Raw genomic sequence first — 24,341 nt, 5'->3', positions numbered from 1 at the left:
TTCCCCCAGTTCCCTCAAATCCTCCCTTCCAAACCCTTCCGTATTTGTCCGCTGTGAACAAATCACTAACCGCCCAGATTTATGAGCTGGTTAACTGATGCCCATAAGTAACACGGGTGATACTTTTATGTTACTTTAATGTTCCCTGTATACAAGAGAAAACTGCAAATTTTAGTAAATAATTAAACTGTCTTTCTGACAAACGAGGCTTTTGTGTGTAGGTGAGGCTTTAGCCTTCATTTTTCCAACAGGAAAGTTACTGTATTAATTTAGCTTCACCATTTAGCTATCAATTTAGCTTCATCATTAAGACAGACATTAACTCCGTCGTTTCTCATCATTTATATTTCCAGGAATAGCTTGTTAGCACAAATACAAACTACTGGATTTTAATGGAAGAAAATCTAAATACTGTCTATATTGTGGCAGTGATAAAAATGCAAAGGGAAACTCCGACTATGATCTAGTTTTTAAAACTCTTTCAGAGAAAGGAGTGAGGTACAATATGGAGAAACACCCCATGTTTTTATTAGGGTTCTGATGAGATACTGAAACCTGATGGAAATTTTCCTCCTGATTTCATTCTGCCTGCACAATCTCACTAACTTCCAGTGATTCACATCTTAGCCAAGATCAGCACTCATGGAAATACCAAGTTGTAGTTGAGCACTAAAAATGTTTCTTGGAAAATGAGGTTGGAAGGCATGATGCAAAAAATAAAAAGGAGGTTATGACCTAAAGGACACATTCCAAGAGCCCAAATATGACAACAAAGCTCTTAAGGGTGTTCTTAAGTATATAAAAGCTGATTAGCTCTTAGCTTCCAACATTGTGACTTTTCTGAGATGGAAACATGCATCTAGAAAAAGCCAAGCCAAAACCAAGGATCTTTGTGCTGCCACTTGGGTTCTTCTCTGAATGCTGCTTCGTAGCAGTTTCTAAACACTCTGGTTGTTTTGCTGCCCTTATGCTAAATGCATTCTCCTTAAAAAAAAGAAAAAAAAAAAAAAAGAGGGATGCAATCTAATTTAAGCATTTTCTTTTACAAGTTGGGATTCAGTAGAAGAGTACTAGTTACCTTATAAGCTACGGTTTTAGTAGAACATTGTAACACATGAGTTTGAAAGCTTATTGGCATATGGGAACTAACCAGAAGCCCTTGCTGGCATGATGTAGGGCTGGCTCTGCTCTGTAGTGACCTATATAGCTATTTTGGGTGTGGTTTTGCTTAGCTTTCATGGGAGCTGAGTCCAACCTTCCTCTGACATAGACAGTTGCTGTGATGAGAGGGCCTTGAGGGGAATGGTGGGGAATAAATAACTTTGGGAATCAATTGTCTGGAAAAAGTCATTGCAGCCAAAATGTCTGCCCTTTTCCTAATGGTTCTGATGGGAAAAAAAAAAATATTCACATATACGGTCCTGATCCTAGAGGTTATTCTGTTCAGGTTTCATTTAAATATGAGCTTGTGTTGGGGCAGAGTGATGCAGCAACTTACCTGCCTGGGAGTAGCAGGCATGTGGCAAATCCAGTGCTGGATAGTTTTGGAAGCACTTTATTTTAATGTCCTTGAGCCACTTTTTAAGCTGTTCAGCTGAGCTTTCTGCATACTGCTAGAACTTCAACAGGTAGCTAGCTTTAACATTTCTTGATGATTTTGAGAGACATTGACCTCCCCACAGTGTATTTTGATCTCTATCTACAAAGTAAATGTCACTTAAAACATTTTGTGGAGGTGTACATCAGATGTACAAAGTACGATTCCTTCTGTGCAGCAGAGGCAGTCCTGCTCTGAAAACAAAATTTTTTCTTTCTGGTTCCTCCCCCTTCTACTCCCCTCCCCCCAGCTTTCCCATAGATTTTGTTCCTCTTCAGGTTGTGCCTTTCCTGTTGGGTTTTTAATCTTTTTTCCAGTTCGTACTGCTTTCTGTTTGCTTAGTGGAGTTGTGTTTTCTTGCCAGCCCTAGATAATTAGGATATGTGGCAAAATAAACATGTGTTTCAACTCCTAATAATGCTTCTTTCTGCCCAAACCATGGAGGGTGCCTAAGGTGGTGTGGGGAGGGCTGGCTGCACCAAAACTTAATGAATTCTCGTGTTAGTCCCTGGATGCTGTCATAGCAAGAGGGTGGCTGGCAGCAGAGCAGGGGGTTGCTGCAGTGTGCTGGCAGCTTCCCAAAGGTTCTTCATGACCCTTTGAAGAGGAAAATCCTCTTGTTTCAAGTTTCGTTTTCATGATAGTGACATTCCCCTGAATTTTAATAGTGGATAGATAGAGCTGCAGTGGTTTCTCTTGCTCTGTGCACTGAGTAGTTGTGAGTGGGGAGGGTCTAGTCCCTGACAATTTTGAAATGGACATAGCCATTGTGGGCTATCCCTTGCCAAGCAGAGAAATTTGGAGTGTGGGGAGGAGCTCCTGAGGGGACTGGGATCTTTCTGAAAGAAATAGGGGAGCTTTGAAGACCAGGAACTGTGTGACCAGTGGTAAAGCAGATCAGAAGATGGAGCAAGGCCAAGGAAGACTTTAATAAAGGCACTTTTGTCCTCGATCTTAAAATAGGAAGCCTATGGATTTATTTACAGGGTAAACAGGATTTGTTAAGTGGGTAGTCACTACATGCAAAAGAATACTCGTCATTCTTTGGGAGAGAATTCAGGTGACGACTAAAGCTGAGCTGAAACCTGGAATTTTAGAAGTTTATCCATATAGGACAAAACACAGAGAAAGTCTTCATCATAGAAAGCATTGAGGTAGGTAGTGCTGTTCTGGGAGAAATGTGAAAGAAGATTTTACGTAATAGAAACTGAGAAACTTGGTTCAAGTCTTGGGTATTAACTTGGATGAGCTAGTGAGTGGGAAGTCTGAGTTGATGACAAGTTATGAGAAAATATTCTTTGCTTCAAAGAGGATCCATCAATGTAGCTGTTGAGATTGAAATCCAAAGCTGAAATGCTACTTGGTAAGCAGGAAAGTGTGTGTCAGTCTGTACTGTAGAGAATGGCAGTTTAGTATTTCTTCAAGTTGAAGATGAACTGCCAGAAAGGCAATACAACTGGCGTGGTTTGTGGTGCTCAGTAGAAGGAGAATTGAGGGAAGGAAAGTAATGATGAGGCTAACAGATGTTCAGAAATCATTCTGATAAGGCTGAGATAAAAATGCATGAAGGTGAGAGACTGGTAAATTTCAAGGATGCATCTTAATTAGTTGTTCAGGGTATAACAAATGTTTTCAAAACCTTACCTGTTCCTGGACAAGAGAGCCTATCTGAAGTCCAGGAACCAGGCATCCCAAGTATCCTGCTGCTGGAAGTTCTGTATTTGAATGTGTATTGTTTTCTCATATGGGATAAGAAATGCTGAAACAACCATAACTGCAGTTACTGTTTTGAAATGAATCTAAGATTATGATTTCATTTTTTCATCTCAGCTGTCTGGTATACATCTAGGCAGGTCCTGTGGATTTTAGAGAATGTGCTCTGGTTTGTGCTGCTTCTGGACTGAAGTAGCTCCTTGCTGGATTTGGTGGCTTATTGCAAGGCCAAAAGCAGGCAGCTCATCACCTCCAGTTCTTGGTTTGAGGGGTACCGGGACTATATTCCCAATTTCTGGAAAGATCAGGCAGCTTAAGAGGGTGATGTAGTTGTGTCAGGATGCTTAAAGGAAGGCCCTCTGACATAGTAGCCTATGTGAGTTCAGGGATTCCTTTAAACTCTGATGAGGGGACTCTCACTAGGAATAGAATTCTTGCCTTGAGTTGTTTTAACCATGAAGAATTAAACTGAGAGTTTATAGTGAGCAGTTTAATATCTCTCTTGATTTAGGAAGGAATCATTCAGAAAGTGAGTTAAATATGGGTTCCTGGACTGCCTCAGGATATTAGTCTGGGAGAGAACTGCTAAGTAATTCAATTTATTTATCAGTACCTTTGTGAGGTGTCTGCTGTGCTTTGCATTCACTCAACTTTGTAAGAGGGGTACAGCCTTGCTCATCTTTACTTAATCATTCATTCTTTCATTGGGGGGAAGTGAATAAGCAGGCTTCAGCTTCACTTCCCCTTTACTTCTGTATTGATTTCTACAAAGGTACATCATCATTTTCATTTTTTGTTCTTTTTTTTTTTTTTTGGTACAGAAGTGAAACATGCTTCTTTAATTCTGTTGTAATCTTTACAGAGGTTACTGAAAAAAATTTGCCTGTTTCACCTACTACAGTTCTGCAGTGTTCCCCAGCCCATGCAGTCTTCTCTCACAGAAGTGGCTCTTATTGAACATACTTCTATAGTTCAAACAGGATTTGAACCTTGTGGAAGCCATGCTGAAGGAAGGGGTTGTTTGGTAGAAATGGCACGGCTGTTGGAAGAATCAGCCTGTTACAGGCAGCACTAGAACAGAAACATGTCTTACAGCTTGGGTCCAAGAATCTTTGTAGTATGTTATCTTAGTATGTAGTCTTAGAAGTTGAGCATATTAGATGTTGCACTGAAACTATTAAAAAAAAGTAAAGAACGAAAAATGGAAGGAGGGTGTTTGTGTGGCTTTTCACCTATCATGGTCAGAATTAGAGAAATGCTGTGGTTAAGGTGACTGAATTCTTGAATGGTGAGTTCTCAGGGAAGTAAGTTAAGGCCTCACAACCACCCTGCTACCCCCTGCCCAAACTATGACTACTTAATTTTGCGAGGTTAAAAAATAAAACCTTGGCTACAGAAAAGATGGCAGGTGAAAGCAATTGCTTCCATAGCTCTTCCCGTAAGAAATTTCCCTAACACTGTGATTTAAAAGATTAATCTCCTTGGTCTCTTTCTCTTCTTCACCTTTCTCTGTCTCCCCTCTCTAAAGAAAGCAGGATGCTTACCTTCCTGCCTGCCTCTCTGGATGGACAGCCTTTGGCTTGTCACTGGTTCACGTGTGACTTCTCCGCGATGGTCGCGTGACCTACCAGTGGCACAACCGGCCTGTGCAGTACGGGGCTGGCTGGGCAGTGCACATTTTGGCTGTCTGAGGAACTGGTCTAGGAGGGGCTCTCAGAAGTGGAGAGTGTCAGCTGGGATGCAGGCTGTGTGCCCGAACTTATCCCCTGGTGGGGGCTTCTGGGATCTGCTGCTGTCTTCCTTTGTGTGCCTGTTGTCCCTTGGGGTTTGGTGGTGTGTTCTGTGGCTGCCCAACATTAGGATTTTTGGTAGGAAGCTGGTAGGGTCAGGAAGGCTAAAAATTCCTTTTCTAATTGGACAAGGTGTGACAATGGTGATGCTTTGGGGCAGGGTGCTTTTCCCTTCACCTTAGGCTGGAAGCCACTGTTTGTGTTGAGGAGCCTCTGGGTAGGCAAGAACTTAGAAGAGCGAAGTGGATTCAATGTGGCTGTGGGAGTGATACATTTGATACACCCTGACTTCTCTCTTCTGGAGTGAAACAGTACATCAGCAGCAGGCAGTCCACCACGTAAGGAGGCAGATTGATCCATGGACAGAAGTCACTGGGCAGAAAACCAGGGGACTAGGCAGCTGTAGCACCGGCTTCCTCCTTGTTGCCTTGACTGCCTCCTTCTCTCAAGGTATCTTCTCTTAGGCACATAAGCTGTCCTCTGGGAGGTTTATTTTGGATGCTGGTGACAAAAGTTCTTCCTCTTTTCTACTTATCCAAAATACTCGTTTCTTCGTCATAGTCCTTATTAAGATTGGTGGTCATTCCTAGGGTTGCTTGGATTTTTTGTTTTTTGCTTGTTTCTTTTTGGTTTTTTGTTTGTTCATTTTTCAAATTAAAAAATAACGCCTCCAAAAATTGGAGTGAAATCTGCCAAGCTTTCTTTACCTTCCTCATCTAGGATATACTTATCTTGATACTATGTTTGTAAGAACTTTTTTTCTTCTGATAGAGTATTATACTTTCATTTCTGTTTTGTAGCCCTGAAGATGGCTGAAAGCTGTTGAATGTTGTCTTGTGGTCCATCTAATAATTTGTAAGTCAGGGTATGGTTTGAGAAATGCAGTGAGCTAATTTAACCGGACAGAGCTCTGAAAGGAGAAGTTTCCTCTCTGCCTTTGTCCCCCTGCACCCTTCCTCACAACCACATGGCTCTGCTACTTTTTTTCGGCAGCAGTGCTTGTCAGGTCCTTCTGTGAGCCACTTTAGTTCACCAAAATGGCAGAAAAATAACTCTGTAAAATGGAGAGCATTTTGCTGTTGTAATGAATCAAACTGGCTCATAAAAGGATCTGATGAACACCAGAGCTGGTACTAAGGACGAGGGGGGCCGCTGGCTTGGAGAGCAGCAAGCCCTTTTCATCTTTTCATTTTGGTGGCAGTGAGCAAGTGGATTGGATCAGTTGCCTGGGAACCTTCATGGGAGAAAGAGAAATAGAGTAATCATCTGTGAAGCAAAGGACACGAGAAGAAAAATGTGCTGGCCTGAGTTAAAATGGATATTAAAATTTGTTTATTTCGTTGGTGCTATGGATTGCATGCTATAAACAACTAGTTAGAATTAATAATCCACTACCCAGAAATCAGTTTTCCTCTTCAGGTAGGAATACAAAAGCCTAAAAGATTTACTAATATATAAATAACTTGTTTGCTCTTTCAAATGTGAAGTATTTAAACTTTGAAACAATTTATTCACAAGAAAAGGAGGGAGGGGGTTGTCGTTGGTTTTGGGTTAGCAGGTTTTTTTTCTTTTTTTTCACAAGCTTGAAATCCTCCATTAAGTTCATCAGCTTTGAGTCAATTTGTCTGTCTCAAATTTTATCAAGTCAGTGTTTTTTTAGTGTCATCAAGTTTCATCAGTCAGTAATTCAGTAGATTCTGTTATTCAGAGTATTCCCAACTATTTACATTTTCCTGCTGGTTTGAGATGAAATGAGTGCTTGGTCCTAGTAGGTGGCTGAGGCTGTTACTTCCTATCATAGTCTTAAGCTTTCTGACAGTGAAATGAATGCACTCCTACTTGTTAAAATTGGTGAAAAAAATACATTGCAAGTCAAATAACATGCTGCTTAGTCACTTCTGTAATACTGTGCTCTTGCTGCTCTCCAGAGAGAGAAATGGGCAGTTTACACTGTGTAGCTTAGCAGAAGAATGAACACCTCACAAAAAGTCAGAGATTCTGACTGCAGCTTCTGCTCAATCCACCTGTCAGCTTGAGGTGACTCTTTCAGCATAGCAGTAATGTGGCATTAGAAGCTGCTTGCTTTCTGATGAGTCCTGGCTTTTTTTGTCAGCTTACTTGTGTATATTGCCTGCAGTGTGACAGAAAGGAACTTCTTTGTAGGTGGAAGAGTGGAACTTCATGCTTTCCTTCCTGTTTTTCTCAAGATCTGGGCAATTGAATGTGTGTTAATAGAAGGTAAATTCTTGCCATAGTTACAAAAAACCCAAACCTTCATGTAGTGTGCCCTCTAGATTCCTTTCCTTGGTTTTACATCTAAAAAATTTCTTTTCAGGATCTATGGGAGATGGCAGGAGGTGCAGAAGAGGGGATTTACAAATTCTTTCTTATGGGCATTGTGAGCTGCATTTGGTGCAAACTGTGAGGAGTGGTGGCCCTGACTAGCGTTGTGTGTGTTCAGAGTGAATATTGTAGTTACTAAAAGCAGCTTGTTTACATTAGGAATTGTATGTGCTAGCTCTAATGGGCTTTAGGAAGCCCAAAGCACAGCTGTAAAACATCTGTCTCTGGGACCCGATCTTGTCTGTCTGATGAGTTGTCCTTAATTTCATGTTCAGGTTTAGACAAGAAATAAAACTTTTTTTTGTTTTTAATAGAAAAGTTCTTCAGCCATTCTGCTTGAAGACTGGTTTGTACTTGAAAGGCTATCATGCTGTTGTCTTGAATGCAGAACTTAAAATAGTGACTCAGTATTAACTTAACTCTACTTGCTCTTTAATCCGATCATCTTGTTGCTATATGACCTTACAACACCTTAATTTAAAGGCTGCTTATTCCAGTGGATTACATTTGGAGGTGTCTGGTGTGGTAGGCATTGCTACAGGAAGGGCTTAAAAGGAACTTAAGCATTGCCTCAAAAAAAAACCAAAAAAAACCAAAAAAACACAAAAAAAACCCCACAACAAAACAAAACAAACAAACAAACAAAAAAACCCACAAAAAAAAACACAACAAAAAAAACCCATCCAAGGTGTTGGAATAGGAGCAGGGAGAGTATTTTTGCACCTTGGGATGCTTACTGTTGCTGGTTTATGGACAAGGCTAGCTCTGAAAGGGCAGGAGAAATTTTGAGCAGGTAGTTCTGCTGTACCATAAGAAAAAGTATATTCACTTCCAGTGAGTGACTTTGATACTCCTTGTCTTAATTACACATGGAAGTGTTAGAAGGCAAAATAACTGTTTAGTTCATGCATTTCTGAGTGCTTGGATGGTTTTTATTCTTCTCAAGGCTAGTGACCTGAGCAGGTGGCTGGAAGCCAGAACCCGAAGTGCTACTCCAGCCTGGTGTGCCAGGTTCATGGTGATGTTCTTTGTGTCTGCCATATTGGGATGTGTAACAGTTGCTGATTACCAAGCAGCACTTGTCAGAGGATCTTGGTTCTTTACCAAGCATTAATTCTGACTTGCTACTGCTCTCGTGAAGTAGATAAATGTCATCCTTAAAAGGAGACTTGGTCTGACAGTCAGCACTTTAAAAAAAGATCTGTTTTAAGTGTTTAGAGTCTGTGTCTGCACAGCCTGCTATTTTCAGGATTTGTCTTCTTCCTTTAAATATTTTTCTTAGGAGTAAATTCTACACAATAGTATTTTGTGTATTGGGTTTAGGGACCATAAGCTTCCTCCTTGTCCTATACAGTTTCTTGAACAAACTCTGCCAAATAGTCTGCCATAATATGTTGAGCTTTGGCTTAGCAGTAGGAAAAGTTCAGAGAGTGTACTCTCTGCTCTGTGCTAGTAGCCAGTTTGACTCACATTTTCTGTCAGGTTTTTCTTCCATATCAAGTCAGGTACTTAACCTGACTGAACTAAACTGAAGCCAAACAGATTATCTGTTGGGTGTGATCTCTGATATGGTGAGTTTTACTGTACCTGTGAAAACTTTGATAATTTAGAGTCCTTGAAAATAAACCACTGGCATGTTCTGCTTTGTCTCTGACAGAGGCTAGCAGAAGGTCTGTTCCACATTGGGAATATGCTGCTGCCTTCAAGCTTGGGCTGTGCTCAGCACAGGATGGCAGCAGCACCTTCCATGGGTTGGAGAAAGCAGGGTAGGCTGGAAGTTGCAGAGAGAATGGGTTCTTCCACTGCTTACAAAGCATCCACCAATGCTCTGTATCTGCACAGGGAAAATCCTGTACCCCCAGTTCAGGAGATGGGCATGGTCCCCACTTTATAGGTAATAGAATTTGTTTTCAGCAGCTAAGACGTTGCACAATGACTTGTGGATTGGAACCAAGGATTGAATTCAGTCTTCTAGTAATTCCTTTAAGTGCTTAACCTAAATATGTTGTAGTTATTTTAAGTACCTTTTTATAACAGTTGTAAAGCTTCAGGCCAGTGCGTTGAGCTGATATTATCTCTTAGAGCTGCTGTTTAAATCAGGAAAAGTATGAAAACTTTAATTTTTTTACCACTTAGTGCTGTTTTTAAGTCTTTTTCCTTCTAACATGAAAAGATTGTATTAATAAAAGTTCAGTATTCCTAACATTTCAGTGTGTAGCACAACTTCAATTTGAGTTATTAAAACTCACTTTCTTGAGTTGGTAAAAAAATGAACTTAAAACCCACTGTAGGTACTGAGCACATCCAGAGATGTACTGTATGTGCTATAGTATTCAGTATTATCAGTGTTTCTGTTTCTCCTTTTTTTTTTACTCCTTTAAGGGATTACAACCAGATAGAAACTCTGAATTTTCTGTTGTTGGAATAGGGATAATCTTTTATACAGGACTGGTAGCATTTCAGCAGAATATGATACAGTTTGGGGTGTCCTTGTCTCTCTCAAGGTGTAATCCTCTAAAGTGTTGTAATCTCACTTACGTTCTTGAAGTACTGGTAGATGGACTGAAATACAGTATCTTCGTGAAAGGAGGGTGAAATGTTATACTGGAAACGGTGTATTATTGAAGTAGCATAGTTGTCAACACCTATTAAAACCATGTTGTGAATATCATCTTTCTTTTTTAGTACCAGAGGTCTGAATCCTATTTCATAGCAACCAAGGTGGAGGCTATCCAGAAACAGAGCAAGCCCCTTAGCCTCCACAGCTCTGCTGCTCAGAATTGTCTTAGAAAAAATGATAGGTAATGCTTAATGAATTTGTCTTGCATGAATTCACCTAGTCTTCTCTTGGTCTGTGTAAATTCTTGGCTTCTATTGGGACTGTGGCAATGAGTTCTGCAGCTTAAGTACACACTGTATGAAGAGCTGCTTCCTTCTATTTGTTTTATTTTGAACCTACCAGCTGCTAGCTTTGTTTGATGTTCTCTAGTTTCCTTGTTAAAAGAGAAGGAGAACAATGGTTCACTGCGTACCTGTTCCATGCCGCTCTTGATTTCGTAAACTTTTTTATTCTCTCCCTGGTTGGCTGGGAGGGCTCCCTTCTTGAGGTTGGAGATTCAGAAGGGTATTCAAATGCCTGTCACCCCTCTCTGGTCCATCAGTAATTTTAATTTTGAAGTGGAGGTGAGAAGAGCAAACATGGTCACTGCAGCAAGGCATAAGCACCTTGTAGACTTGTGTATCCCATTTCTTGTACCATTCTGTGGGGTTTTTTTTCATCTCTTTTTTCTTTAACATGCTGAGTGTTCTGTTTACTCTTCTGACAAATCTTGTTTTCCTAGATTATTTATTCTAGCTCCCAAATCATGTCAGAGCTCATGTAAAACAGTCAGATTGTATTTTCTCATGTACATTGTTATCTATTTCCTTCCACTGCATCTCATCTGCAGTTTATTACACCTTCTGTGGGCGTGATGAAGGTCTACTGCTTCCTGCATAGTTGATTTTAATTTTTAGCAAAATGAACTTGTTAGTACTATTAGCAAACTCACTTCAAGATTCACCTGTTTCTAGGTCTTCTATGTGCATGCTGTCAGTGCAGGTCTGCAAAAGGGGTTGGGTCATGTTTCCTAATGTTAATTTCCTAGTTTGAACTGGTTACGTTCATCCATGTGAAGATCTTCCCTGCTTTGCTGTTGTAGCTTAGTTTCCTTAGGAATCATTGCTGGGGGACCTTTGTTCAGCAGCTGGCTGTGTTTTGGTCACCTAAGCTAGCTCAGACTTTGGTCACTTATCAATTGCTTCAGTGAAGAATCCTGTATTGGTAAGACAGGACCTTGTTGTGGGAAAGCATCAGTGTTACTTCTGTAGTCTGTACTTTGGTATGTGTCCATGTTTCTTCTATTTTCAAGTTATTTGCCCTGCTGGGACATTAGACTTGCTGGTCGGTAGTCCTGGGCAGGCTAAAGGTGTAACCACCTTTCAAAACTGATGCACAATTGATGCCTTGGGAAGGCTGACCTGAAACACAGACTGGACAGAGCTAGAGAATAAAGCAGGTATTTATTGAAAGGCCTCCAGGACACACCTTGGGAAGGACAAGAGCCCAACCAGGGCTACACTCAAGGTGGACTAAGAATGGTCACAAAAAATGGTCACGAGGTCTTACACTTTCATAAGTTTTAGTCCATTTGCATATTGGGGTTTAATTATCCAATTGCAGCTTCAGGTTGTGAGGTCTCATCCTTCTTGTCTCTCTCTTTAGCCTACCATTGTTTTTGTTGTTGGGCTGAAAGTTGTCCTTGGTCCTCAGCAGGAAAGGATTTGTTTGGTCTACCTACCCTGTGAAGAGAGCTTACTAGCACTTAATGTGAGGCTCAGAACTGCACCCCTGGGCAGCACAGAATCTGAAAATATGAAAGCTAAAACTTAAGGCACCACAATTGGCAACAAGGCGGTGTCGGAACCTGGGATATTATGCAGCTTAGTGGACAGATAGGCAATTTTATCCTTCAGCTCCTCACAGCTCTTGGTGAATGCCATCCAACTCTTGGTGAATGCACTGGTAACTTGCTGCTGTTTGCTTTGACCAAAACTGCCTCTGAGGATTTATGTGCCAAAAAAGATGAAAGCTTGCCTTAGCTTCTCCAATGACAGATGCAGAAAACCGGTAATTTTTATTTTCTTGGAATAATTCTTTGATATCTTGGTTATATGTTAGTCTAGTGAATTCTCTAGTAGGCTTTGTATACTGGCATTTGTGAAAGGACCTTTTATGACTTTACCCCTCTAGGAACATATCTTCGTTTGCAATTTTACTTGCTAGTTCCTTTGGTCCAACTTATTCCCCTCTTCTTGAGAAATGTTCTTACTGATAGCCTCCCCAGCTTGAGGTTTAACTGTGATGCATTTTTTTCGTCATGTCTCCACATTTTCAATATAGTATTTTTTTGTCTATTTTCTGTTAGTTTTGTCTAACTGTCTGATTTTGTTTCTCTTACCAAGCTTCCTCATTTTAATGTTTTTTTCCTTTTTTTTGAAAGTAAGCACTCCAACAATGCGTTTTTGTTGTTTATTCCTGTTTTAGGAATGCTAAGCTTAAATATATTTAATGGATTTCATTAGCAGAAGCCATGAGTCATGATAAAGTTAAGTCCAATATGACAGGAACAAATCTGAATGGTAATATAATTTCATGGATGTTTAAATAGTCCATGTTCTAGTTAAAATGTAGCAGTGTTGCCCTGTGTGCTTCAGTGTAACTTCATATAAATAGTTTGATACATACAGTTGAAATGCTTTTATACTGTGATTTCTTCTTGCCAGCAAACTGGTCACCTTACCAAGTTGTACAAGTGGGATGGAAATTTATTTTGAATGCCACTGATTTATTTAGGAGTGAGACAAAGCGTGTGACTGTGTCCTTCAGTTATAATTCCCCATCAATTGTAAATTGATGTGTTTGTTCAAATATACAGTATAAAACAGTATTACAATCAAGCTGCAGTTATCATGGGAGCCATAACTTCTACTTTTCTTTTTCTTGGCTCTCTGTGTGAAAAACTGTACTGTAGTATATTATTTAATTGTTTAGTACTGAGGTCTCTCTGTTTTATCATAGTGTGTGACATGCTACAGTACCACTCTGTGTAAAAACCTTTGGTGCTTGAAGCAGTGGTGGAACAGTAAGAGTTTATTCATGTCTTCATGTATAGATGTGTGAGCACCATATTTAGAAGAACTTTGCACAAATAATAACCACTTCGTACTGCAGGATTTTTGAGAATTACGTTGCTTTGCTTAGCTGAGAATGACTTGGAAAGATGCAAGTCTGTAAATTTGAAGTCACAGGCATGACTATTACTTCTGTGTTTCATTTGGTAACTTGTTTTAGGGAAGAGGCTCTCCTGGAAGTTACTTGCTCTTTCAAAGTAGTCTGTAACATGCACTCACACAGTATTTTAGCATAAGGCATAAAATTTGAGGAATTTTATACTAAAGTAATGGAAAAAAGTGTTTGCTGTATTAAGAGCATGAAATATTTAAGAACTCATGGTTGTGAAAGTAAGCAAACTGGTTTTAAGGAGATGCAGCAGTTAGATTTTCAAAACAGATGCTCTGAAGGGTGTAAAGTATGAGTTCATAAGATGAAGAAATTAACAGAATTTTAAAAGAGATCTTAGAAAATGAAGTTTTTCATTAACAGGAACGCAGGTGTCATGAAAGGCTTGTGCCTGTTTCAGTTGTTGAGGAGTTATGATCCTGCTTTGCTAAGTTAATATTTAAGCTTTCTCATGCAACTTACTACAGCTTCTAGATAGCTTGCCATATGTACAAAATAAACTCATCAGTTGTTTTGTTTTCTACTTAGAAGTTAAATTGCAATCAATGTCTGTACAGGTAAATTTGTTGAGGGTAGCAGGAAAAGGAACTATGCAGAAATACAGGGTTTAAGAAAGAACTTAGAGGAATTTTAGGATGTGATCATTTCTTAGTTCAATTTATACAAGCAAAGCACCTTGAAGAAGGTGGAGAGGTGGTTTTCTGTCTGCAAAGAAAAGGTTTGCGACAGAATTCGAAGTAACAAGAGCTGAAACTAATCCAGCCTAGACACAATTAAAAGCAGCATGTTCTAACTAATGCATTTTGAATTTTGCCTCCTAAGTAACTTTCATGAAGAATAGAGGGGAAATCTAGAAGTTGTTTAAAAGCTGTGTAGTTGTGCAATAGTAGGATGTATCTCTGCTATTGGAAGATCAGAAGCTATCAGTCATTTAGCACTGAGTTTTAAATGGAATAAATGCTTTTATAGGCTGATTTATTAGAATGCATCACTTATAGGCTTGTTGAAAAATGTCACTGGCAATTTTGATGTGAAAAAATGGCATGAGCGCAGTTGGGGATTTTGTCATGGTCTATGAATAGCTGATAAGCAAAACAAGGTGCTGTAATTCTGTTGTTTTCTCTCTTAACCTCCTTGTCCCCTATCCTCCCCCACATATGGGATTTTGAAAGTGGCACTGGGAGGGGGAAGAAGATCTTAATCTCATAGGATGAACAAAGCCATGGATTTTAGAGTTTTTGCCCCTATTTCTTTGATCCTTCTCAAAGGCATATATCACTTTGTCTTCCCTCCATCCCCAGCAATAAGGCAATGTCTTTTGGGGGCTTTTAAAATGCCACCTTTCTGTTCACAAATAATTTTTCAAATAATTTTGGTGTTGACGATTTAATGATCTTGTTAGTATTATCTTAATTTTAATCATAAGGGTGTATGTGTTGATGAATGGCATGAGATGAAATCATGTGCTTTGTTTTAGAGGACTGTAACTAAATGATCTTTAAGGTCCCTTTCATATTTCAAGCCATACTATTCTATGATTCTATGGTCTGTGAAACAGTTATGCCTTAGCAGAATAGAGTCAAAATGTAGGGTTTGTTGTAGGATAAAATCAAAACTGACTCTTTGACAGAAAGTTGTCAGTTTTCCTTGCTTTTTCAAAGGATATACATTTGTCCTTCTGGTCTACCCTTAACTACAGCACCAAACTCTTGGAAATTCTATGTGGAAAGTACTTTAAAATGTTCATAAAGACACACAATCCCACCTTGGTTCTAGTGCCTCCTATCCACCTCCTCCTTTCCACCTCCTCCATATGATTATTGATCTGAAACAGACGTTTGCCCATCACTTGGCCACATGTTCTTGGTAACGATAAGAAGTAGGAATTAAAATGTCTGTTTCTGTGTAAGTACAGTTTCTGTATAGTAAAGAATGATGATTTTTCTTTCCTCTAGTCTGCTTTTACCCATGTATGTCTAGAAAAGAAATAGTCAAAGTACCAGTTAAATGTTTTTCACAGAGAAGTAGAAGAATAATCTGGTCATTTCATGTATTGGCTGTAAAAAGAAAATTATTATCTGAACATTCAGGTGGATTCTAATGTAATACAGAAAAGTTGTATGTTGGAGTAACTTCTGAAAAGCATGTAACTGCAGGGAAAAGAAAAAGGCAACAAACCAGTATGGCCAATTTGAGTGGATAAGCAAGCTGGGGCCTTAAGGTGAAGGGCCTGGATAGTTTCAGAATATGTGGACAGGATTAATGGAGGCATGTTTAGAATTGGTAACACTGTTGACACTAGTGCTGCAAACACCGCATTTTTATAGATTGGAGTCCCATCCATCATCTCTAGCCATTCCCAAAAATCAAGAGCTCTGAATTCTCTTAGCATATTCTGTCTTGTGATAAATTTGATTGAATTTGGCTATTCTTCTAGTCATGGAACATCATTACCCTGTGACTTACAAAGTTGCTGTGCATTACCTAATGGAATCCATAATATGTTTAAATACATGTACAAAGGGTATTTTCCACGTTAAAATGTGGAAACATCATATTAGATTCTCTTGTGTATTGTAATTTCTTTTTAAAATGTTAGTGGAATTGGATCTTCTGTGTAATTAACAGCATCAATAAAAGTGATCTGTTAAGAAAAGATCATTGGCTGGGGTTTTGTGGAGGTTTGATTGTTTGTTTGTGGTTTTGTTTGTTTTTGCTTGTGGGTTTCTTTGTTGTTGTTGTTGAGATGAACAAAATCTAAAGTAATACATGTTGTAAAACTTAGTCCAAGTCAAAGTTTCTTTAACATGAAATGTCATTCACTGGAATTAGACTGATTACATACTGAAGCTTCTGTTTTAAGATACAGGTATTTTCAATAGTGGAAGGTTAAAAATGGTATCTTGAAATATGCTTCTGTTATCTTGAAATATGTCTTGAGTCAGCAGCTAAGTCAAGTTCTGGTTTTGAAACTTGATAGATCCCAGCCTCTGGTATTCCTTCAAATAAAACTGTCTTTTGCCTAGAGATTGGACATTTGGAGTTAGTCATAGATGTGAGCTTTGTGAGGTTGCAAAAGCGAGGCTCGGGTTACAGAGCCAGAAATCACTCTGTTAGAAGTTTAATTTGTTCGTTCAAGAGATTTGGCATAGCTGAGGGTAGAAACCTGTTCTCCAGAATAGCGTTCACTTTCCCTAAATCCATGTGTATATTTCATTTTTTCCTGGCTGGATAACTGACTGCAGCAAAGTGATTATGTGAGGTAAAGCTGAAAAATTGCAAAAGAACAATTGCCCTCTTGCACTAATTTTTGTATATTAATTACAGGTTATTCTTCATTTATGACCCTTAAAATCCATATTTCCTGCTAAAGAACTAATAACTCTTTAGCAGATCAAACCCTTCTTTCTGGTCTGTAATAAATATGGCATATGTTGTAGATACTTGCTGTAAGCTTTGGAATCAGATTTTTCTCAGTCTATAATTTTTTAATTTTCTTACACTATTTGTTGAATATAATTATGAGTTAGTTGATTATGATCACTGAATAATTGCACTTGATAGACTGAGTGAATCCACTGTATCTAACTTTTCGTAAAAGATCATCTCTGTAGTGATGCTGAATGATAAAGACACTGCTAATTTATTTTGCTTCAGGAATAGTATCGCGATTCAGTCATATCACACTTGCTATCCCTTTAAAACAGCTTCTAAATTGTTGGAGAAAAATCCTGTGTGATAGCTCTTGTATTCAATGAGTTCTTGGATGTTTCTGAAAGATTTATAGTGAAGTCCAAAGCATTTCAAGGCCAAGTATAGCAGTCTTGTCAGATGCAGCTTTACAGCCTAGTGACTTATAATGAGAGTAGAATGTAATTAGAAATTGTCTGTGTCTTTACCGAGTACTGATGAAAACTATGGCTCAAAGGTTAATTCAAATAATAATTAATATTGGTTTCTGTCAGAACAGGGTGGTAATGAAATCTTTGTCATACAATGACTCTGATTTTAAGAAGAGGGTGCATAAGAAATAGAGGCTAGTGTTTACCTTTTCTGATTATATTCACTTATCTTACAATCAGCATGATGGCTTGATAAAGCATAATTTGAGAGCAATTTAAACATACTCAGAAATATGACAACCTACAGTGAAAATCATCTAATGTGTTGCGTCTCTTTATGGAGATAGATTTATGGCTAGATTGCTGAAGTAGATGGATTTACTACAAGTGATCCTTAAGGACTGCATATGAATTTTTTGTTGTTGATAATAACTGATCAATACCATGTGTTTGTGGAAAGTCTTCCTAGTAAGATTGCTAGCATGAGAAATGTGGGATGTTACATTGATGTTTGTTTAAATTGGACTAGTTTCAAGGAAAGCGATAGACCAGGTTTTGCTGGCAACCAAAACAAATTCTGTTCAGTTTCTTTTCCCAAGTTGAAACTTTCTATTGGAAAATAAGAAATGCTGTTAGCTTTGCTGAAACTAAACCCATAATTTTTCAGTTGCCAGTAGTCAATGAGCGACTAGACCTGTTACTTTGAGAAGCATCTAATGAATACTTTGCTGTCACCTGGTTTTCCTTTATCTGGTCTGATCTTGTTCTTAAAAGTTGCCTACCAAAAAGCTTCTCCAGAAAGTTACAGCTGTAGCTTGGGTTTATGGGTCACATAGTTCTGCATAATGTGCCTTTCTCACACCTTCTATTCTGTCTGCTTGCCTTAAATGTTACTGCATTGCCTCCCACAATTTAAAATTTGCTGTAATTTTAAGCCTGTTTCCTCTATTGCCAAAAAGGAACTCTAAATGCCTCTAAATTGGATCTGACAAAGATCAGGTATTTTCATTCTTACTTATGTGAAAGACTGATTTCTTCACTCATCTGGATAATGCTGCTTGAGTTTTTGGGAAGCAAAGAGAGTCTGCAGTCAAGATCAGACTTCTCTGGAGCAGTGGCACGCAGCAGGACATGAGCTGCATGGCAGGGGTGGGAGCTGAGAAAGGGGGTGTGCATGTGTGTGTTCGAAGGGTGTTTTAAACTGTGCAGACGAGAGATAATGAAGCATTATGTTGGTTTCTTGGAGCTATTCCTGCTGTTCTTTCTCCTTTCTTCACACATTTTCTCAAAAGCCAGGATAAGAGAGTTCTGTGCTACACTGACTGTGCTGTGCCGCAATTGCCACTAGATGAGGTAGGAAAAAAACCCCACAAATTTTAATGGTAGCACTGGAGAAAAGCTCACTGTGCAAATTAGATGCTTAAATTTCCTCTCCCTTATTATAAGCAAGGAAAGTGGCTTGAGAACTGAGCTGCACTTAAGAGTTTGAGACATCTGCAGTGTTGAAAACTGTAGGGAACAAACTTGACCAGGATATAGAGGCCTTTTATCTAAAATGATCTCCATGCAAATTTTTGAAAATTAATAAAAGAAAAATCTAAGGCATGGCTGTGAAACCCTTCTTAGTGAATTCAAGTTGCATGTTTTTGCTTAATTATTTCATTCTTTAAGAGAATCATTGTCTGTGGAGTTGATCTGGGATCTGCAGAAGGTCTGCTGTAATGGTAGCAGAAAAAAAAAATCTTTCTAAATTTGAAATATTATGAGATTTCCCAAAATGTAAACTCCTAATAAAAAAAAAAAACTTCACTTGTAACAAGACCGAAATGTGCTGAAATTTTTGCTAGTACTCAAAGGAGCTGAAGTACAAGTGTAAATACATAGAAAAACTTTTTTCCTTTTGTTTCCATATATTCCTCCAAATGTTCTGAGCCACATTAGGTCACTCTCCTAGGTCTTTTCCAAGACAGATCTCGGTGCTGATGTGGAGCTGTCAGTTGAGACCAGTTCGTGGTTTAACTAGAGAGGCGAGAGCTGGTGTAAATACACCATCTCCAAATACCAGTGAGACTACATGGTGGGGAGGGGGGATGGGAAAAGGAGGGTGGTCATTTCAGTTCATCTCTTTTAATAGTGGAAATGGCAAAGTTCCTGGGGTTAAGTCTACTTGAAATATGCCCTAGACTGTCCTGCAGATTGCTTTCTCCAACCACTCAAAATTTTGGGGGAAGGGAATCTTTCAGAGGACTGTATCTGTGCTGTGGAATAAACAGTTATCGTGTGAAACTGATGTGAGCCTTAGTTTTACTCTGCCTCCACTAAAATACACTTTTACGGTAGTTTGTGCAGGATCAGCACAGAGGAGTACAAAGAGGGAGCTTTTCAGTACAAAGGCTGCCTGTTTGGCCTGCCCAAACCACCGTGAATGTGTTTAAAGGGGACTTTTATTACCATGGAAACTCTCAGACAGGAAGGAATTTGTCCTGCCATATCTAGAAAATAGTCTGTAATGGTCAGCTCTTGGAACAAAAGTGTTTCGAATAGTGGAATATATTTAAAAATTCTTGTGGTGAATATGTTTTTAACCCCCCCGAATATGTAAAATCCAATCTTATGCTAATGGGCTTCTAGTACAGGGATTTAGGAAAGACTGCAGACAAGTACAATGTGAGAAAGAGAAGTGTAATGAAAAATCTGAGTTTTACCTCTCTGTCCAGAAGGCTTCTTAGGTGTTGAATGGATGTCAATGAAATATTCTTTCTTTAAGTAGCGTGTTTATCCATCACAGCCATTCATTGAGGGACTGTGTGTGTGCTTGGCTTGAACTGCTGGAGGCTGTCCTGTGAGCACCCATGGATTAATTGCTTTTGGAATGTCTTAACTAAAACCTGTTGTTTGACTCTCTTGACAAATATCCTTAGTATTCACAAATGGCCTTTATTTTTCTAAATCACAACGAGATGTAACATTTTTTGTCTAAAGAAATTCTAATGCCAGATCCCAGAATATTTGCACATCCTTCACCAGAGTTGTACATTGGTATGAAATAACTCTTAAGTCAGCAGTCTTCCAGTCAGCAGGAGTAGCTAGAGGTAACTGCAAGGTTTTCCATGCTTTGTGTAGTCTTTGGTGTTGATTTGTGTGTTTCATCGATTGGATGAAAAATATTTTTTCACATATTTGACCAAATTAGAATTATTTTTTTTTCTGGAAGTCATATCAGCAACCACTGCTTTCTCATATCTTTCTGTACTGCAAATGTCTGGCTTGTTTTACTGCTGTGCTTTTCAGCTGAAGTTGTTGAACCACCTGGCTGTGGCCTGAAGGCAGTTTGAATGCATGGTATAGTAATAAGCTGATCCAATGGGTTGTGATGCTTGAAATCAGCCGTACCACTCTCGCTTCTTCCCTTGTGCTGTCATTGCTATTCAGCTACCCTTGTGGTGATGATCTTCTGATGGCAACTAATGGTTAGATCAGCTTACCTCTGGTGCCAGACTGCACCTGAACCTTTTCTTGGAGTGTATGGGGTAACAGGAGAACAAAAGCATTACGCTTGTGGTTAGGAAGAGGAATAACTAAGGAAGAAAAATTGTAATGAAAACTTTCCACTGCTCTGTCAATTTTGCAGTTGCTCACAGCTGCTGAAAATCAATGTTCAAAGTCTAATTCTACGTGGCAGGCCAGGTAACAAACAGTTTTATATATGTGTGTATATATAATGGAGTATTTCTGTGTGCCTTTTACAAGTGTTGACTGACCTTGTTTGCGTTATCTGGGTTAACGCTGTAATCTCCTGCTCTAATATGAGCACTTCCGTCTTACAAGTTGATCAGTTTAATTTCTTGTCTCCTGACTTGAGGAACCGAAAGGATTGCAGAAGGTAGTTCCAACCAAAATTAAAGGAAACAAGGAAAGAGGGAAAAAAACCCACCTCACTTGTCTTGTTTATTATAAACTATCCCTGCTTAATGGCTGGGTTTCCCTTACAACGCTTGGTCCCTTTTGCCTCATCTGGGAACTGGGAGTAGGCTGCTTTCCAAACTGTGTCATGGGATGGGCATCATAATCATGGACAGTCATTTGTCTTTCCAAAAGTATAGAACCCCCTGTTAGATGTATTTCCCTAATAGTTAACTAAGTTGAGAAAGAAAGGAAATAACTGGTGACATCATGTATGACTTAATATGGTTATTAACTGCACAGGTGTTGTAAAGCTGTGAATCTAAACTGTAGTGGAATAATTGTACCATATGGCAGGGGCTTTTTCTTCAATTCTTATTCTTCCACATTTACCATATTTGTTTCCTCTATAAAAATGTATCTCTGTGCCATTTTGGTAATACCTCTTGCTTAAAAAAAGAAAGAAAAAAAGATCCCTCAAACCTTGACAGGTTTTGATATCACTGTTTCCCTATTCATTTCTCCAGTATGCATGTGTAGTTTTGTTTCCTTCCTTACTGCTCCAGTTCTAGGCTTTCTCCACCTGGCAGTTCTTCATCTGCTGTGCTTTCCACGAAGAAGGCAAATGCTCAGCTTGCTCTTTTCCACTATCTCCTGCACTCCTGAGGGGCTCACACCCAGTGCTTGCAGGCCCGTGTTGCATGGCTCAGTATTGCTCTCCTGATGGGAAGTCTGGGAAGCACTAAATCATCCGGCCACATACTGCTTCCTTCAGCTTTCTCCCGAGCAGATCCGTGGGCTGAGTTTGCAGTAGGGCGTGATGGCTGCACGCAGCTTTAAAGCTCGGCAGTGGGGATGGGCTTTCTGCCCCCACCCCCTCACCCACACAGACATTTCCCTGCTCTCCAGCTGCTCTGGTTTCCATCTGTTACGGGGCCTTCTGGTGCGACTGTTTCCTCATCTGCTGAGCCGAGTGCGATGTTGAAGGACCAGACACTGTGCTGACCTGGGGAATTAAGGGGTTGTGGTTTTGGAGAAAATGGCTTGCATGCCTATTTTCCTTTTTTCTCAGCAACCTGGCATGCAACATATGCACATCTAATATTTTGAAAAACTTTGTTAGGTGCATTTTCATTTCTTTGTAGTAAATGTGTTTGCTCATCTTAGTTGCGTATGTGATGCTGTAGCCCTGCCTGACATGGCAGCTGCCTCCAGCCCTGGGAGGGTCACTGTGCTTCTGTCTGCTGGGCTCAGAAATGTCCAGCAATGGTAAATGTTAACTTGCAGCACACAAGACAAGAGAAATAGTTGAAGCTTTATCTGTGAAGACAAAGATATGCAACTAGTGAGAAGTAGCAGGGAGCCAAGGGATGTGTCAAGAAACCTTGGAGTGGCCATCACTCTCTTGGCCCAGGAGCTGAGGAACTTTACCCTGTGAAGTGTTTTCTTTTGGCAGGCAGATGCCTGCTGCCCATCCTCAGACTGCTATTTTAGGCTGCTCTTGTCTTTAGCACTTCCATTTTGCAGTCGTTTAGATTATGCCTTTCACAGATCGCTGGGCTGTTGCTCTCTCTTGAGGGATACTGGTGAGTTACCAACATCAACAGAGAGAGAGTGGCAAGGCAGGCCTGCAACTAACTGAGTATTTCTGAAAGCAAAATAGATGGGCAACAAAATGTTCACTCCATAAGTGAAGAACTGTAGCCACTTCTGACTTGCTGGTATGCAGAAACCCTGCAAAACTTGATAAATTATCCCTGCCAAAGTATATGAAACTGTCAGAGAGCAGTCCCTTGCTAGTCAAGTTGCCCTGGTAGGTGAGTGTGCTTCCCTTTTTCTGACTACTGCATCATCTTGTTTTTGGAAGTAGTTGTTCTTGGCTTTTAAAATCTGTTTAAGACACCGTCAAATTGATTTGGATATCAAAATTATATGTGTAAATGAGAAGTGTACCTAGCACCCACTTTAGTAATTGAACAAAGCTTTTATTTCCAGAACCTGACTACTACTCAGTGTGTGGGAAAAGTGTGCTCTGACAACTTGGGCTGTTTTTTGAGGACTTCTGTGATCTCACTGAAGGGTTTTAATATTAATTCATTGCTAGTGTTATGGTTATGTTTTGATGATAGTCACTTAGGAGATGGGTGTTAGGCAACCAGTTGGAAATTACTGTAAAGTGATTTTTTTTAAGTGGTTCAGACATTCAACTTGAAATCCCAGAGCACATTAAAAGTGCTAATTCTCATTCTCCTGAAAGCAAGGTTTCTATGTATTTCTCAAATTAGCCCCCATCTGCCTCCAGATCCTGGCTAATATAGTATATGTAACTTAACCACTAATTTCTAACCAGGGATCATGCATTTATTCGCTTGATGTTGGCAGAAACTGGAATCTAAGAAATAAAATATTAGAGTTGCTGATAGGAGCAACTGTTTGCCTTTTGGGATAATAGATGTATTGCATTAACAGAAGTGTAATATACTTCAGCATGGTTTTTCTGTGCAAGTGCAGCTACCACACATTGTTCCATGCAGAGTGAGAAGAGAAGCTCCATGCTCATGTGTTGCTGTCTTGAAAAACATGGAGCAGATGAAACACTGACCAGGAAGGGGAGGACTTGGTGGAAAGGAGTGTTCTGATTGATCTGCACGAGACATTTGCACAACTCAGCCTCTCAGCTGTGCTCAGTCGTGAGCAATTACCATGTTAATAGTTTGGGAGTTCAGCTGAGCATGGAGAAGTCAGGGAAGAGGCTCTACAATGTTTTAGAAAACATTTGGAAAGAAGCTTCCCCACCCTGTATTCTGCACTTGGAGCATTACGAGGAAAGACACAAGATCAGGGTCAAGGGGAATCCAGCTTGTGATTTCTGAAGTTCGGGAACAACAAACAGTGGAGTGAGTGTCTACAGATGGTTTAAGGAGTTTGGTTATTTGGTATGTCTAGCTACAAGGCTCTCAGATTAAGTAGCTACAGTCTGGTGCACCAGAAATAGGAAATTAATTTAAATGGATGCTTTAGTAGTTATGTGGGTTTTAATTCATTGAAAACTGCAGATGCCTAGGTCAGAAAAGTAGGGGAAACTGTCTGGATGGTCTCTGGCTCCTGTGAAATGTGAAGTTCGTGATAAATGCTGAAATCTTCAATCTAGTTCTCAAAACTGTAAAAAGATTTCAGTGTGTTCTATAGCCCTGTTTAATTTGTATCAGTTACCTTGAAAGGCAGCATCTCTCTGGTGCCATAAGATGGACACCACTTTTCCAACAAAGTATAAATGATTGGACTATATTGCCATCACAGGTTTGAAATAG

The 24,341-nt window shown here is 39.5% G+C and overlaps 1 protein-coding gene across 7 annotated transcripts in view; it reads left to right on the top strand.

Moving 5' to 3' along the window:
• CHD7 (chromodomain helicase DNA binding protein 7) overlaps positions 1–24,341 on the top strand; it is a 134,011-nt gene that overhangs the window by 5,287 nt on the left and 104,383 nt on the right. The window lies entirely within an intron of this gene.

The sequence above is a fragment of the Prinia subflava genome, chromosome 1 (genome assembly GCF_021018805.1).
Source record: "Prinia subflava isolate CZ2003 ecotype Zambia chromosome 1, Cam_Psub_1.2, whole genome shotgun sequence".
Taxonomy (NCBI): domain Eukaryota; kingdom Metazoa; phylum Chordata; class Aves; order Passeriformes; family Cisticolidae; genus Prinia; species Prinia subflava.
The sequence above is the reverse complement of the archived record's forward strand: the minus strand, read 5'-3'. Positions and strand labels throughout refer to the sequence as shown.